This window comes from Scyliorhinus torazame, chromosome 23 (assembly GCF_047496885.1).
Source record: "Scyliorhinus torazame isolate Kashiwa2021f chromosome 23, sScyTor2.1, whole genome shotgun sequence".
In the NCBI taxonomy this organism is placed as follows: domain Eukaryota; kingdom Metazoa; phylum Chordata; class Chondrichthyes; order Carcharhiniformes; family Scyliorhinidae; genus Scyliorhinus; species Scyliorhinus torazame.
The window spans coordinates 73,787,520-73,804,098 of NC_092729.1; positions in this window are offsets into that span (position 1 = coordinate 73,787,520).

The window sequence follows — 16,579 nt, forward strand, 5'->3', positions numbered from 1 at the left end:
GAGTGTGTGTGTGGGCTGGCCGGGAGTGGCCTGGAGTGTGTGTGTGTGCTGGCCGGGAGTGGCCTGGAGTGTGTGTGTGGGCTGGCCGGGGGTGGCCTGGAGTGTGTGTGTGGGCTGGCCGTGAGTGGACTGGAGTGTGTGTGTGGGCTGGCCGGGAGTGGCCTGGAGTGAGTGTGTGGGCTGGCCGAGAGTGTCCTGGAGTGTGTGTGTGGGATGGCCGGGAGTGGCCTGGAGTGTGTGTGTAGGCTGGTCGGGAGTGGCCTGGAGTGTTTCTGTGGACTGGCCGGGAGTGGCCTGGAGTGTGTGTGTGTGATGGCCGGGAGTGGCCTGGAGTGTGTGTGGGCTGGCCGGGAGTGGCCTGGCCTGGAGAGTGTGTTTCGGCTGGCCGGGAGTGGCCTGGAGTGTGAGTGTGGACTGGCCGGGAGTGGCCTGGAGTGTGTGTGTGGGCTGGCCGGGAGTGGCCTGGAGTGTGTGTGTGGGCTGGCCGGGAGTGGCCTGGAGTGTGTGTGTGGGCTGGCCGGGAGTGGTCTGAAGTGTGTGTGTGGGCTGGCAGGGAGTGGCCTGGAGTGTGTGTGTGGGCTGGCCGGGAGTGGCCTGGAGTGTGTGTGTGTGCTGGCCGGGAGTGGCCTGGAGTGTGTGTGTGGGCTGGCCGGGAGTGGCCTGGAGTGTGTGTGTGGGCTGGCCGGGAGTGGACTGGAGTGTGTGTGTGGGCTGGCCGGGAGTGGCCTGGAGTGTGTGTGTGGGCTGGCCGGGAGTGGCCTGGCCTGGAGTGTGTGTGTGGGCTGGCCGGGAGTGGCCTGGAGTGTGTGTGTGGGCTGGCCGGGAGTGGCCTGGAGTGTCTGTGTGGGCTGGCCGGGAGTGGCCTGGAGTGTGTGTGTGTGCTGGCCGGGAGTGGGCTGGAGTGTGTGTGTGAGCTGGCCGGGAGTGGCCTGGAGTGTGTGTGCGGGATGGCCGGGAGTGGCCTGGCTTGGAGTGTGTGTGTGAGCTGGCCGGGAGTGGCCTGGAGAGTGAGTGTGGGCTGGCCGGCAGTGGGCTGGAGTGTGTGTGTGGGCTGGCCGGGAGTGGCCTGGAGTGTGTGTGTGGGCTGCCCGGGAGTGGCCTGGCCTGGAGTGTGTGTGTGGACTGGCCGGGAGTGGCCTGGAGAGTGAGTGTGGGCTGGCCGGGAGTGGCCTGGTGTGTGTGTTTGGGCTAGCCGGGAGTGGCCTGGAGTGTGAGTGTGGTCTAGCCGGGAGTGGTCTGGAGTGTGTGTGTCGGCTGGCCGGGAGTGGCCTGGAGTGTGTGTGTGGGCTGGCCGGGAGTGGCCTGGAGTGTGTTTGTGGTCTGGCCGGGAGTGGCCTGGAGTGTGTGTGTGGGCTGGCCGGGTGTGGCCTGGAGTGTGTGTGTGGTCTGGCCGGGTGTGGCCTGGAGTGTGTGTGTGGTCTGGCCGGGAGAGGCCTGGAGTGTTTGTGTGGGCTGGCCGGGAGTGGCCTGGAGTGTGTGTGAGGGCTGGACGGGAGTGGCCTGGAGTGTGTGTGTGGGCTGGCCGGGTGTGGCCTGGAGTGTGTGTGTGGGATGGCCGGGAGTTTCCTGGGCTGGAGTGTGTGTGTGGACTGGTGGCAGGGAGTGGCCTGGAGTGTGTGTGTGGGCTGGCCGGGAGTGGCCAGGAGTGTGTGTGTGGGCTGGCCGGGAGTGGCCTGGAGTGTGTGTGTGGGCTGGCCGGGAGTGACCTGGAGTGTGTGTGTGGGCTGGCCGGGAGTGGCCAGGAGTGTGCGTGTGGGCTGGCCGGGAGTGGCCTGGAGTGTGTGTGTGGACTGGCCGGGAGTGGCCTGGAGTGTGTGTGTGGGCTGGCCGGGAGTGGCCTGGAGTGTGTGTGTGGGATGGCCGGGAGTGGCCTGGAGTGTGTGTGTGGGCTGGTCGGGAGTGGCCTGGAGTGTGTGTGTTGGATCCTCGGGAGTGGCCTGGAGTGTGTGTGTGGGATGGCCGGGAGTGGCCTTGAGTGTGTGTGTGGGATGGCCGGGAGTGGCCTGGAGAGTGTGTGTGGGCTGGCAGGGAGTGGCCTGGAGTGTGTGTGTGGGCTGGCCGGGAGTGGCCTGGAGTGTGTGTGTGGGATGGCCGGGAGTGGCCTGGAGTGTGTGTGGGCTGGCCGGGAGTGGCCGGGAGTGTGTGTGTGGACTGGCCGGGAGTGGCCTGGAGTGTGTGTGTGGGCTGGCCAGGAGTGGCCTGGAGTGTGTGTGTGGGCTGGCCGGGAGTGGCCGGGAGTGTGTGTGTGGGCTGGCCGGGAGTGGCCTGGAGTGTGTGTGGGTTGGCCGGGAGTGGCCTGGAGTGTGTGTATGGACTGGCCTGGAGTTGCCTGGAGTGTGTGTGTGGGCTGGCCGGGAGTGGCCTGGCCGGGAGTGTGTGTGTGTGCTGACCGGGAGTGGCCTGGAGTGTGTGTGTGGGCTGGCCGGGAGTGGCTTGGAGTGTGTGTGTGGGCTGGCCGGGAGTGGCCTGGCCTGGAATGTGTGTGCGGGCTGGCCGGCAGAGGCCTGGAGTGTGTGTGTGGGCTGGCCGGCAGTGGCCTGGAGTGTGTGTGGGCTGGCCGGGAGTGGCCTGGAGTGTGTGTGTGGGCTGGCCGGGAGTGGCCTGGAGTGTGAGTGTGGACTGGCCGGGAGTGGCCTGGAGTGTGTGTGTGGGCTGGCCGGGAGTGGCCTGGCCTGGAGTGTGTGTGTGGGCTGGCCGGGAGTGGCCTGGAGTGTGTGTGTGGGCTGGGCGGGAGTGGCCTGGAGTGTGTGTGTGGGCTGGCCGGGAGTGGCCTGGAGTGTGTGTGTGGGCTGGCCGGGAGTGGCCTGGAGCGTGTGTGTGGGCTGGCCGGGAGTGGCCTGGCCTGGAGTGTGTGTGTGGGCTGGTTGGCAGTGGCCTGGAGTGTGTGTGGGCTGGCCGGGAGTGGCCTAGCCTGGAGAGTGTGTTTCGGCTGGCCGGGAGTGGCCTGGAGTGTGAGTGTGGACTGGCCGGGAGTGGCCTGGAGTGTGTGTGTGGGCTGGCCGGGAGTGGCCTGGAGTGTGTGTGTGGGCTGGCCGGGGGTGGCCTGGAGTGTGTGTGTGGGATGGCCGGGAGTGGCCTGAAGTGTGTGTGTGGGCTGGACGGGAGTGGTCTGAAGTGTGTGTGTGGGCTGGCAGGGAGTGGCCTGGAGTGTGTGTGTGGGCTGGCCGGGAGTGGCCTGGAGTGTGTGTGTGGGCTGGCCGGGAGTGGCCTGGAGTGTGTGTGTGGGCTGGCCGGGAGTGGCCTGGAGTGTGTGTGTGGGCTGGCCGGGAGTGGCCTGGAGTGTGTGTGTGGGCTGGCCGGGAGTGGCCTAGCCTGGAGTGTGTGTGTGGGCTGGCCGGGAGTGGCCTGGAGTGTGTGTGTGGGCTGGCCGGGAGTAGCCTGGAGTGTGTGTGTGGGCTGGCCGGGAGTGGCCTGGAGTGTGTGTGTGGGCTGGCCGGGAGTGGGCTGGAGTGTGTGTGTGGGCTGGCCGGGAGTGGCCTGGAGTGTGTGTGCGGGATGGCCGGGAGTGGCCTGGCCTGTAGTGTGTGTGTGGACTGGCCGGGAGTGGCCTGGAGAGTGAGTGTGGGCTGGCCGGGAGTGGGCTGGAGTGTGTGTGTGGGCTGGCCAGGAGCGGCCTGGAGTGTGTGTGTGGGCTGGCCGGGAGTGGCCTGGCCTGGAGTGTGTGTGTGGACTGGCCTGGAGTGGCCTGGAGAGTGAGTGTGGGCTGGCCGGGAGTGGCCTGGAGTGTGTGTGTGGGTGGCCGGGAGTGGCCTGGAGTGTGAGTGTGGTCTAGCCGGGAGTGGCCTGGAGTGTGTGGGGGCTGGCCGGGAGTGGCCTGGAGTGTGTGTGTGGGCTGGTCGGGAGTTGCCTGGAGTGTGTGTGTCGGCTGGCCGGGAGTGGCCTGGAGTGTGTGTGTGTGGTCTGGCCGGGAGTGGCCTGGAGTGTGTGTGAGGGCTGGACGGGAGTGGCCTGGAGTGTGTGTGTGGGCTGGCCGGGTGTGGCCTGGAGTGTGTGTGTGGGATGGCCGGGAGTTTCCTGGGCTGGAGTGTGTGTGTGGACTGGCAGGGAGTGGCCTGGAGTGTGTGTGTGGGCTGGCCGGGAGTGGCCTGGAGTGTGTGTGTGGGCTGGCCGGGAGTGGCCAGGAGTGTGCGTGTGGGCTGGCCGGGAGTGGCCTGGAGTGTGTGTGTGGACTGGCAGGGAGTGGCCTGGAGTGTGTGTGTGGGCTGGCCTGGAGTGGCCTGGAGTGTGTGTGTGGGCTGGTCGGGAGTGGCCTGGAGTGTGTGTGTTGGATGGCCGGGAGTGGCCTGGAGTGTGTGTGTGGGCTGGTCGGGAGTGGCCTGGAGTGTGTGTGTTGGATGGCCGGGAGTGGCCTGGAGTGTGTGTGTGGGCTGGTCGGGAGTGGCCTGGAGTGTGTGTGTGGGCTGGACGGGAGTGGCCTGGAGTGTGTGTGTGGGCTGGCCGGGAGTGGCCGGGAGTGTGTGTGTGGGCTGGCCGGGAGTGGCCTGGAGTGTGTGTGGGTTGGCCGGGAGTGGCCTGGAGTGTGTGTGTGGACTGGCCTGGAGTGGCCTGGAGTGTGTGTGTGGGCTGGCCAGGAGTGGCCTGGAGTGTGTGTGTGGGCTGGCCGGGAGTGGCCTGGAGTGTGTGTGTGGACTGGTTGGCAGTGGCCTGGAGTGTGTGTGGGCTGGCCGGGAGTGGCCTGGCCTGGAGAGTGTGTTTCGGCTGGCCGGGAGTGGCCTGGAGTGTGAGTGTGGACTGGCCAGGAGTGGCCTGGAGTGTGTGTGTGGGCTGGCCGGGAGTGGCCTGGAGTGTGTGTGTGGGATGGCCGAGAGTGGCCTGAAGTGTGTGTGTGGGCTGGCCGGGAGTGGTCTGAAGTGTGTGTGTGGGCTGGCAGGGAGTGGCCTGGAGTGTGTGTGTGGGCTGGCCGGGAGTGGCCTGGAGTGTGTGTGTGTGCTGGCCGGGAGTGGCCTGGAGTGTGTGTGTGGGCTGGCCGGGAGTGGCCTGGCCTGGAGTGTGTGTGTGGGCTGGCCGGGAGTGGCCTGGAGTGTGTGTGTGGGCTGGCCGGGAGTGGCCTGGAGTGTGTGTGTGGGCTGGCCGGGAGTGGCCTGGAGTGTGTGTGTGTGCTGGCCGGGAGTGGGCTGGAGTGTGTGTGTGAGCTGGCCGGGAGTGGCCTGGAGTGTGTGTGCGGGATGGCCGGGAGTGGCCTGGCTTGGAGTGTGTGTGTGGACTGGCCGGGAGTGGCCTGGAGATTGAGTGTGGGCTGGCCGGGAGTGGGCTGGAGTGTGTGTGTGGGCTGGCCGGGAGTGGCCTGGAGTGTGTGTGTGGGCTGCCCGGGAGTGGCCTGGCCTGGAGTGTGTGTGTGGGCTGGCCGGGAGTGGCCTGGAGTGTGTGTGTGGTCTAGCCGGGAGTGGCCTGGAGTGTGAGTGTGGTCTAGCCGGGAGTGGCCTGGAGTTTGTGGGGGCTGGCCGGGAGTGGCCTGGAGTGTGTGTGTGGGCTGGTCGGGAGTTGCCTGGAGTGTGTGTGTCGGCTGGCCGGGAGTGGCCTGGAGTGTGTGTGTGTGGTCTGGCCGGGAGAGGCCTGGAGTGTTTGTGTGGGCTGGCCGGGAGTGGCCTGGAGTGTGTGTGAGGGCTGGACGGGAGTGGCCTGGAGTGTGTGTGTGGGCTGGCCGGGAGTGGCCTGGAGTGTGTGTGTGGGCTGGCCGGGAGTGGCCTGGAGTGTGTGTGTGGACTGGCCTGGAGTGGCCTGGAGTGTGTGTGTGGGCTGGCCAGGAGTGGCCTGGAGTGTGTGTGTGGGCTGGCCGAGAGTGTCCTGGAGTGTGTGTGTGGGATGGCCGGGAGTGGCCTGGAGTGTGTGTGTAGGCTGGTCGGGAGTGGCCTGGAGTGTTTCTGTGGACTGGCCGGGAGTGGCCTGGAGTGTGTGTGTGTGATGGCCGGGAGTGGCCTGGAGTGTGTGTGGGCTGGCGGGGAGTGGCCTGGCCTGGAGAGTGTGTTTCGGCTGGCCGGGAGTGGCCTGGAGTGTGAGTGTGGACTGGCCGGGACTGGCCTGGAGTGTGTGTGTGGGCTGGCCGGGAGTGGCCTGGAGTGTGTGTGTGGGCTGGCCGGGAGTGGCCTGGAGTGTGTGTGTGGGATGGCCGAGAGTGGCCTGAAGTGTGTGTGTGGGCTGGCCGGGAGTGGTCTGAAGTGTGTGTGTGGGCTGGCAGGGAGTGGCCTGGAGTGTGTGTGTGGGCTGGCCGGGAGTGGCCTGGAGTGTGTGTGTGTGCTGGCCGGGAGTGGCCTGGAGTGTGTGTGTGGGCTGGCCGGGAGTGGCCTGGAGTGTGTGTGTGGGCTGGCCGGGAGTGGACTGGAGTGTGTGTGTGGGCTGGCCGGGAGTGGCCTGGAGTGTGTGTGTGGGCTGGCCGGGAGTGGCCTGGAGTGTGTGTGTGGGATGGCCGGGAGTGGCCTGGAGTGTGTGTGTGGGCTGGTCGGGAGTGGCCTGGAGTGTGTGTGTTGGATGGCCGGGAGTGGCCTGGAGTGTGTGTGTGGGCTGGTCGGGAGTGGCCTGGAGTGTGTGTGTGGGCTGGCCGGGAGTGGCCTGGAGTGTGTGTGTGGGCTGGCCGGGAGTGGCCTGGAGAGTGTGTGTGGGCTGGCCGGGAGTGGCCTGGAGTGTATGTGTGGGCCGGCCGGGAGTGGCCTGGAGTGTGTGTGTGGGCTGGCCGGGAGTGGCCTGGCCGGGAGTGTGTGTGTGTGCTGACCGGGAGTGGCCTGGAGTGTGTGAGTGGGCTGGCCGGGAGTGGCCGGGAGTGTGTGTGTGTGCTGACCGGGAGTGGCCTGGAGTGTGTGAGTGACCTGGCCTGGAGTGTGTGTGTGGGCTGGCCGGGAGTGGCCGGGAGTGTGTGTGTGGGCTGGCCAGGAGTGGCCTGGAGTGTGTGTGTGGGCTGGCCGGGAGTGGCCGGGAGTGTGTGTGTGGGCTGGCCGGGAGTGGCCTGGAGTGTGTGTGGGTTGGCCGGGAGTGGCCTGGAGTGTGTGTATGGACTGGCCTGGAGTTGCCTGGAGTGTGTGTGTGGGCTGGCCGGGAGTGGCCTGGCCGGGAGTGTGTGTGTGTGCTGACCGGGAGTGGCCTGGAGTGTGTGAGTGGGCTGGCCGGGAGTGGCCTGGAGTGTGTGTGTGTGCTGACCGGGAGTGGCCTGGAGTGTGTGAGTGACCTGGCCTGGAGTGTGTGTGTGGGCTGGCCGGGAGTGGCCGGGAGTGTGTGTGTGGGCTGGCCAGGAGTGGCCTGGAGTGTGTGTGTGGGCTGGCCGGGAGTGGCCGGGAGTGTGTGTGTGGGCTGGCCGGGAGTGGCCTGGAGTGTGTGTGGGTTGGCCGGGAGTGGCCTGGAGTGTGTGTGTGGACTGGCCTGGAGTGGCCTGGAGTGTGTGTGTGGGCTGGCCAGGAGTGGCCTGGAGTGTGTGTGTGGGCTGGCCGGGAGTGGCCTGGAGTTTTTCTGTGGACTGGCCGGGAGTGGCCTGGAGTGTGTGTGTGGACTGGTTGGCAGTGGCCTGGAGTGTGTGTGTGGGCTGGCTGGGAGTGGCCTGGCCTGGAGAGTGTGTTTCGGCTGGCCGGGAGTGGCCTGGAGTGTGAGTGTGGACTGGCCAGGAGTGGCCTGGAGTGTGTGTGTGGGCTGGCCGGGAGTGGCCTGGAGTGTGTGTGTGGGATGGCCGAGAGTGGCCTGAAGTGTGTGTGTGGGCTGGCCGGGAGTGGTCTGAAGTGTGTGTGTGGGCTGGCAGGGAGTGGCCTGGAGTGTGTGTGTGGGCTGGCCGGGAGTGGCCTGGAGTGTGTGTGTGTGCTGGCCGGGAGTGGCCTGGAGTGTGTGTGTGGGCTGGCCGGGGGTGGCCTGGAGTGTGTGTGTGGGCTGGCCGTGAGTGGACTGGAGTGTGTGTGTGGGCTGGCCGGGAGTGGCCTGGAGTGAGTGTGTGGGCTGGCCGAGAGTGTCCTGGAGTGTGTGTGTGGGATGGCCGGGAGTGGCCTGGAGTGTGTGTGTAGGCTGGTCGGGAGTGGCCTGGAGTGTTTCTGTGGACTGGCCGGGAGTGGCCTGGAGTGTGTGTGTGTGATGGCCGGGAGTGGCCTGGAGTGTGTGTGGGCTGGCCGGGAGTGGCCTGGCCTGGAGAGTGTGTTTCGGCTGGCCGGGAGTGGCCTGGAGTGTGAGTGTGGACTGGCCGGGAGTGGCCTGGAGTGTGTGTGTGGGCTGGCCGGGAGTGGCCTGGAGTGTGTGTGTGGGCTGGCCGGGAGTGGCCTGGAGTGTGTGTGTGGGCTGGCCGGGAGTGGTCTGAAGTGTGTGTGTGGGCTGGCAGGGAGTGGCCTGGAGTGTGTGTGTGGGCTGGCCGGGAGTGGCCTGGAGTGTGTGTGTGTGCTGGCCGGGAGTGGCCTGGAGTGTGTGTGTGGGCTGGCCGGGAGTGGCCTGGAGTGTGTGTGTGGGCTGGCCGGGAGTGGACTGGAGTGTGTGTGTGGGCTGGCCGGGAGTGGCCTGGAGTGTGTGTGTGGGCTGGCCGGGAGTGGCCTGGCCTGGAGTGTGTGTGTGGGCTGGCCGGGAGTGGCCTGGAGTGTGTGTGTGGGCTGGCCGGGAGTGGCCTGGAGTGTCTGTGTGGGCTGGCCGGGAGTGGCCTGGAGTGTGTGTGTGTGCTGGCCGGGAGTGGGCTGGAGTGTGTGTGTGAGCTGGCCGGGAGTGGCCTGGAGTGTGTGTGCGGGATGGCCGGGAGTGGCCTGGCTTGGAGTGTGTGTGTGAGCTGGCCGGGAGTGGCCTGGAGAGTGAGTGTGGGCTGGCCGGCAGTGGGCTGGAGTGTGTGTGTGGGCTGGCCGGGAGTGGCCTGGAGTGTGTGTGTGGGCTGCCCGGGAGTGGCCTGGCCTGGAGTGTGTGTGTGGACTGGCCGGGAGTGGCCTGGAGAGTGAGTGTGGGCTGGCCGGGAGTGGCCTGGTGTGTGTGTTTGGGCTAGCCGGGAGTGGCCTGGAGTGTGAGTGTGGTCTAGCCGGGAGTGGTCTGGAGTGTGTGTGTCGGCTGGCCGGGAGTGGCCTGGAGTGTGTGTGTGGGCTGGCCGGGAGTGGCCTGGAGTGTGTTTGTGGTCTGGCCGGGAGTGGCCTGGAGTGTGTGTGTGGGCTGGCCGGGTGTGGCCTGGAGTGTGTGTGTGGTCTGGCCGGGTGTGGCCTGGAGTGTGTGTGTGGTCTGGCCGGGAGAGGCCTGGAGTGTTTGTGTGGGCTGGCCGGGAGTGGCCTGGAGTGTGTGTGAGGGCTGGACGGGAGTGGCCTGGAGTGTGTGTGTGGGCTGGCCGGGTGTGGCCTGGAGTGTGTGTGTGGGATGGCCGGGAGTTTCCTGGGCTGGAGTGTGTGTGTGGACTGGTGGCAGGGAGTGGCCTGGAGTGTGTGTGTGGGCTGGCCGGGAGTGGCCAGGAGTGTGTGTGTGGGCTGGCCGGGAGTGGCCTGGAGTGTGTGTGTGGGCTGGCCGGGAGTGACCTGGAGTGTGTGTGTGGGCTGGCCGGGAGTGGCCAGGAGTGTGCGTGTGGGCTGGCCGGGAGTGGCCTGGAGTGTGTGTGTGGACTGGCCGGGAGTGGCCTGGAGTGTGTGTGTGGGCTGGCCGGGAGTGGCCTGGAGTGTGTGTGTGGGATGGCCGGGAGTGGCCTGGAGTGTGTGTGTGGGCTGGTCGGGAGTGGCCTGGAGTGTGTGTGTTGGATCCTCGGGAGTGGCCTGGAGTGTGTGTGTGGGATGGCCGGGAGTGGCCTTGAGTGTGTGTGTGGGATGGCCGGGAGTGGCCTGGAGAGTGTGTGTGGGCTGGCAGGGAGTGGCCTGGAGTGTGTGTGTGGGCTGGCCGGGAGTGGCCTGGAGTGTGTGTGTGGGATGGCCGGGAGTGGCCTGGAGTGTGTGTGGGCTGGCCGGGAGTGGCCGGGAGTGTGTGTGTGGACTGGCCGGGAGTGGCCTGGAGTGTGTGTGTGGGCTGGCCAGGAGTGGCCTGGAGTGTGTGTGTGGGCTGGCCGGGAGTGGCCTGGAGTGTGTGTGTAGGCTGGTCGGGAGTGGCCTGGAGTGTGTCTGTGGACTGGCCGGGAGTGGCCTGGAGTGTGTGTGTGTGATGGCCGGGAGTGGCCTGGAGTGTGTGTGCGGGCTGGTCGGGAGTGGCCTGGAGTGTGTGTGTGGGCTGGCCGGGAGTGGCTTGGAGTGTGTGTATGGGCTTGCCGGGAGTGGCCTGGAGTAAATGTGTGTGGGCTGGCCGGGAGTGGCCTGGAGTGTGTGTGTGGGCTGGCCGGGAGTGGCCTGGAGTGTGTGAGTGGGCTGGCCGGGAGTGGCCTGGAATGTGTGTGTGGACTGGCCCGGAGTGGCCTGGAGTGTGAGTGTGGACTGGCCGGGAGTGGCCTGGACTGTGTGTGTGGGCTGGCCAGGAGTGGCTTGGAGTGTGTGTGTGGGCTGGCCGGGAGTGGCCTGGAGTGTGTGTGTGGGCTGGCCGGGAGTGGCCTGGAGCGTGTGTGTGGGCTGGCCGGGAGTAGCCTGGAGTGTGAATGTGGACTGGCCGGGAGTAGCCTGGAGTGTGTGTGTGGGCTGGCCGGGAGTAGCCTGGAGTGTGAGTGTGGGCTGGCCGGGAGTGGCCTGGAGTGTGTGTGTGGGCTGGCCGGGAGTGGCCTGGAGTGTGTGTGTGGGATGGCCGGGAGTGGCCTGGAGTGTGTGTGTGGGCTGGTCGGGAGTGGCCTGGAGTGTGTGTGTTGGATCCTCGGGAGTGGCCTGGAGTGTGTGTGTGGGATGGCCGGGAGTGGCCTGGAGTGTGTGTGTGGGATGGCCGGGAGTGGCCTGGAGTGTGTGTGTGGGCTGGCCGGGAGTGGCCTGGAGTGTGTGTGTGGGCTGGCCGGGAGTAGCCTGGAGTGTGAGTGTGGGCTGGCCGGGAGTGGCCTGGAGTGTGTGTGTGGGCTGGCCGGGAGTGGCCTGGAGTGTGAGTGTGGGCTGGCCGGGAGTGGCCTGGAGTGTGTGTGTGGGCTGGCCGGGAGTGGCCTGGAGTGTGTGTGTGGGCTGGCCGGGAGTGGCCTGGAGTGTGTGTGTGGGCTGGCCGGGAGTGGCCTGGAGTGTGTGTGTGGATTGGCCGGGAGTGGCCTGGACTGTGCGTGGGCTGGCCGGGAGTGGCCTGGCCTGGAGTGTGTGTGTGGGCTGGCCGGGAGTGGTCTGGAGTGTGTGTGGCGGCTGGCCGGGAGTGGCCTGGCCTGGAGTGTGTGTGTGGGCTGGCCGGGAGTGGTCTGGAGTGTGTGTGGGGGCTGGTCGGGAGTGGCCTGGAGTGTGAGTGTGCGCTGGCCGGGAGTGGCCTGCAGTGTGTGTGTGGGCTGGCCGGGAGTGGCCTGGAGTGTGAGTGTGGACTGGCCGGGAGTGGCCTGGCCTGGAGTGTGTGTGTGGGCTGGCCGGGAGTGGCCTGGAGTGTGTGTGTGGGCTGGCCGGGAGTGGACTGGAGTGTGTGTGTGGACTGGCCGGGAGTGGCCTGGAGTGTGTGTGTGGGATGGCCGGGAGTGACCTGGAATGTGTGTGTGGATTGGCCGGGAGTGGCCTGGAGTGTGTGTGTGGACTGGCCGGGAGTGGACTGGAGTGTGTGTGTGGGATGGCCGGGAGTGGCCTGGAGTGTGTGTGTGGGATGGCCGGGAGTGGCCTGGAGTGTGTGTGTGGACTGGCCGGGAGTGGCCTGGAGTGTGTGTGGACTGGCCGGGAGTGGCTTGGAGTGTGTGTATGGGCTGGCCGAGAGTGGCCTGGAGTAAATGTGTGTGGGCTGGCCGGGAGTGGCCTGGTGTGTGTGTGTGGGCTGGCCGGGAGTGGCCTGGAGTGTGTGAGTGGGCTGGCCGGGAGTGGCCTGGAGTGTGCGTGTGGACTGGCCCGGAGTGGCCTGGAGTGTGAGTGTGGACTGGCCGGGAGTGGCCTGGACTGTGTGTGTGGGCTGGCCGGGAGTGGCTTGGAGTGTGTGTGTGGGCTGGCCGGGAGTGGCCTGGAGTGTGTGTGTGGGCTGGCCGGGAGTGGCCTGGCCTGGAGTGTGAATGTGGACTGGTCGGGAGTGGCCTGGATTGTGTGAGTGGGCTGGCCGGGAGTAGCATGGAGTGTGTGTGTGGGCTGCCCGGGAGTGGCCTGGAGTGTGTGTGTGGGCTGGCCAGGAGTGGCCTGGAGTGTGAGTGTGGGCTGGCCGGGTGTGGCCTGGAGTGTGTGTGTGGGCTGGCCGGGAGTGGCCTGGAGTGTGTGTGTGGGCTGGCCGGGAGTGGCCTGGAGTGTGTGTGTGGGCTGGCCGGGAGTGGCCTGGACTGTGTGTGTGGGCTGGCCGGGAGAGTCCTGGAGTGTGTGTGTGGGCTGGCCGGGAGAGTCCTGGAGTGTGTGTGTGGGCTGGCCGGGAGTGGCCTGGAGTGTGTGTGTGGGCTGGCCGGGAGTGGCCTGGACTGTGTGTGTGGGCTGGCCGGGAGTGGCCTGGAGTGTGTGTGTGTGGGCTGGCCGGGAGTGGCCTGTCCTGGAGTGTGTGTGTGGGCTGGCCGGGAGTGGCCTGGAGTGTGTGTGTGGGCTGGCCGGGAGTGGCCTGGAGTGTGTGTGTGGGCTGGCCGGGAGTGACCTGGAGTGTGTGTGTGGGCTGGCCGGGAGTGGCCAGGAGTGTGCGTGTGGGCTGGCCGGGAGTGGCCTGGAGTGTGTGTGTGGACTGGCCGGGAGTGGCCTGGAGTGTGTGTGTGGGCTGGCCGGGAGTGGCCTGGAGTGTGTGTGTGGGATGGCCGGGAGTGGCCTGGAGTGTGTGTGTGGGCTGGTCGGGAGTGGCCTGGAGTGTGTGTGTTGGATCCACGGGAGTGGCCTGGAGTGTGTGTGTGGGATGGCCGGGAGTGGCCTGGAGTGTGTGTGTGGGATGGCCGGGAGTGGCCTGGAGAGTGTGTGTGGGCTGGCAGGGAGTGGCCTGGAGTGTGTGTGTGGGCTGGCCGGGAGTGGCCTGGAGTGTGTGTGTGGGATGGCCGGGAGTGGCCTGGAGTGTGTGTGTGGGCTGGCCGGGTGTGGCCTGGAGTGTGTGTGTGGTCTGGCCGGGTGTGGCCTGGAGTGTGTGTGTGGTCTGGCCGGGAGAGGCCTGGAGTGTTTGTGTGGGCTGGCCGGGAGTGGCCTGGAGTGTGTGTGAGGGCTGGACGGGAGTGGCCTGGAGTGTGTGTGTGGGCTGGCCGGGTGTGGCCTGGAGTGTGTGTGTGGGATGGCCGGGAGTTTCCTGGGCTGGAGTGTGTGTGTGGACTGGTGGCAGGGAGTGGCCTGGAGTGTGTGTGTGGGCTGGCCGGGAGTGGCCAGGAGTGTGTGTGTGGGCTGGCCGGGAGTGGCCTGGAGTGTGTGTGTGGGCTGGCCGGGAGTGACCTGGAGTGTGTGTGTGGGCTGGCCGGGAGTGGCCAGGAGTGTGCGTGTGGGCTGGCCGGGAGTGGCCTGGAGTGTGTGTGTGGACTGGCCGGGAGTGGCCTGGAGTGTGTGTGTGGGCTGGCCGGGAGTGGCCTGGAGTGTGTGTGTGGGATGGCCGGGAGTGGCCTGGAGTGTGTGTGTGGGCTGGTCGGGAGTGGCCTGGAGTGTGTGTGTTGGATCCTCGGGAGTGGCCTGGAGTGTGTGTGTGGGATGGCCGGGAGTGGCCTTGAGTGTGTGTGTGGGATGGCCGGGAGTGGCCTGGAGAGTGTGTGTGGGCTGGCAGGGAGTGGCCTGGAGTGTGTGTGTGGGCTGGCCGGGAGTGGCCTGGAGTGTGTGTGTGGGATGGCCGGGAGTGGCCTGGAGTGTGTGTGGGCTGGCCGGGAGTGGCCGGGAGTGTGTGTGTGGACTGGCCGGGAGTGGCCTGGAGTGTGTGTGTGGGCTGGCCAGGAGTGGCCTGGAGTGTGTGTGTGGGCTGGCCGGGAGTGGCCTGGAGTGTGTGTGTAGGCTGGTCGGGAGTGGCCTGGAGTGTGTCTGTGGACTGGCCGGGAGTGGCCTGGAGTGTGTGTGTGTGATGGCCGGGAGTGGCCTGGAGTGTGTGTGCGGGCTGGTCGGGAGTGGCCTGGAGTGTGTGTGTGGGCTGGCCGGGAGTGGCTTGGAGTGTGTGTATGGGCTTGCCGGGAGTGGCCTGGAGTAAATGTGTGTGGGCTGGCCGGGAGTGGCCTGGAGTGTGTGTGTGGGCTGGCCGGGAGTGGCCTGGAGTGTGTGAGTGGGCTGGCCGGGAGTGGCCTGGAATGTGTGTGTGGACTGGCCCGGAGTGGCCTGGAGTGTGAGTGTGGACTGGCCGGGAGTGGCCTGGACTGTGTGTGTGGGCTGGCCAGGAGTGGCTTGGAGTGTGTGTGTGGGCTGGCCGGGAGTGGCCTGGAGTGTGTGTGTGGGCTGGCCGGGAGTGGCCTGGAGCGTGTGTGTGGGCTGGCCGGGAGTAGCCTGGAGTGTGAATGTGGACTGGCCGGGAGTAGCCTGGAGTGTGTGTGTGGGCTGGCCGGGAGTAGCCTGGAGTGTGAGTGTGGGCTGGCCGGGAGTGGCCTGGAGTGTGTGTGTGGGCTGGCCGGGAGTGGCCTGGAGTGTGTGTGTGGGATGGCCGGGAGTGGCCTGGAGTGTGTGTGTGGGCTGGTCGGGAGTGGCCTGGAGTGTGTGTGTTGGATCCTCGGGAGTGGCCTGGAGTGTGTGTGTGGGATGGCCGGGAGTGGCCTGGAGTGTGTGTGTGGGATGGCCGGGAGTGGCCTGGAGTGTGTGTGTGGGCTGGCCGGGAGTGGCCTGGAGTGTGTGTGTGGGCTGGCCGGGAGTAGCCTGGAGTGTGAGTGTGGGCTGGCCGGGAGTGGCCTGGAGTGTGTGTGTGGGCTGGCCGGGAGTGGCCTGGAGTGTGAGTGTGGGCTGGCCGGGAGTGGCCTGGAGTGTGTGTGTGGGCTGGCCGGGAGTGGCCTGGAGTGTGTGTGTGGGCTGGCCGGGAGTGGCCTGGAGTGTGTGTGTGGGCTGGCCGGGAGTGGCCTGGAGTGTGTGTGTGGATTGGCCGGGAGTGGCCTGGACTGTGCGTGGGCTGGCCGGGAGTGGCCTGGCCTGGAGTGTGTGTGTGGGCTGGCCGGGAGTGGTCTGGAGTGTGTGTGGCGGCTGGCCGGGAGTGGCCTGGCCTGGAGTGTGTGTGTGGGCTGGCCGGGAGTGGTCTGGAGTGTGTGTGGGGGCTGGCCGGGAGTGGCCTGGAGTGTGAGTGTGCGCTGGCCGGGAGTGGCCTGCAGTGTGTGTGTGGGCTGGCCGGGAGTGGCCTGGAGTGTGAGTGTGGACTGGCCGGGAGTGGCCTGGCCTGGAGTGTGTGTGTGGGCTGGCCGGGAGTGGCCTGGAGTGTGTGTGTGGGCTGGCCGGGAGTGGACTGGAGTGTGTGTGTGGACTGGCCGGGAGTGGCCTGGAATGTGTGTGTGGGATGGCCGGGAGTGACCTGGAATGTGTGTGTGGATTGGCCGGGAGTGGCCTGGAGTGTGTGTGTGGACTGGCCGGGAGTGGACTGGAGTGTGTGTGTGGGATGGCCGGGAGTGGCCTGGAGTGTGTGTGTGGGATGGCCGGGAGTGGCCTGGAGTGTGTGTGTGGACTGGCCGGGAGTGGCCTGGAGTGTGTGTGGACTGGCCGGGAGTGGCTTGGAGTGTGTGTATGGGCTGGCCGAGAGTGGCCTGGAGTAAATGTGTGTGGGCTGGCCGGGAGTGGCCTGGTGTGTGTGTGTGGGCTGGCCGGGAGTGGCCTGGAGTGTGTGAGTGGGCTGGCCGGGAGTGGCCTGGAGTGTGCGTGTGGACTGGCCGGGAGTGGCCTGGAGTGTGTGTGTGGGCTGGCCGGGAGTGACCTGGAGTGTGTGTGTGGGCTGGCCGGGAGTGGCCAGGAGTGTGCGTGTGGGCTGGCCGGGAGTGGCCTGGAGTGTGTGTGTGGACTGGCCGGGAGTGGCCTGGAGTGTGTGTGTGGGCTGGCCGGGAGTGGCCTGGAGTGTGTGTGTGGGATGGCCGGGAGTGGCCTGGAGTGTGTGTGTGGGCTGGTCGGGAGTGGCCTGGAGTGTGTGTGTTGGATCCTCGGGAGTGGCCTGGAGTGTGTGTGTGGGATGGCCGGGAGTGGCCTTGAGTGTGTGTGTGGGATGGCCGGGAGTGGCCTGGAGAGTGTGTGTGGGCTGGCAGGGAGTGGCCTGGAGTGTGTGTGTGGGCTGGCCGGGAGTGGCCTGGAGTGTGTGTGTGGGATGGCCGGGAGTGGCCTGGAGTGTGTGTGGGCTGGCCGGGAGTGGCCGGGAGTGTGTGTGTGGACTGGCCGGGAGTGGCCTGGAGTGTGTGTGTGGGCTGGCCAGGAGTGGCCTGGAGTGTGTGTGTGGGCTGGCCGGGAGTGGCCTGGAGTGTGTGTGTAGGCTGGTCGGGAGTGGCCTGGAGTGTGTCTGTGGACTGGCCGGGAGTGGCCTGGAGTGTGTGTGTGTGATGGCCGGGAGTGGCCTGGAGTGTGTGTGCGGGCTGGTCGGGAGTGGCCTGGAGTGTGTGTGTGGGCTGGCCGGGAGTGGCTTGGAGTGTGTGTATGGGCTTGCCGGGAGTGGCCTGGAGTAAATGTGTGTGGGCTGGCCGGGAGTGGCCTGGAGTGTGTGTGTGGGCTGGCCGGGAGTGGCCTGGAGTGTGTGAGTGGGCTGGCCGGGAGTGGCCTGGAATGTGTGTGTGGACTGGCCCGGAGTGGCCTGG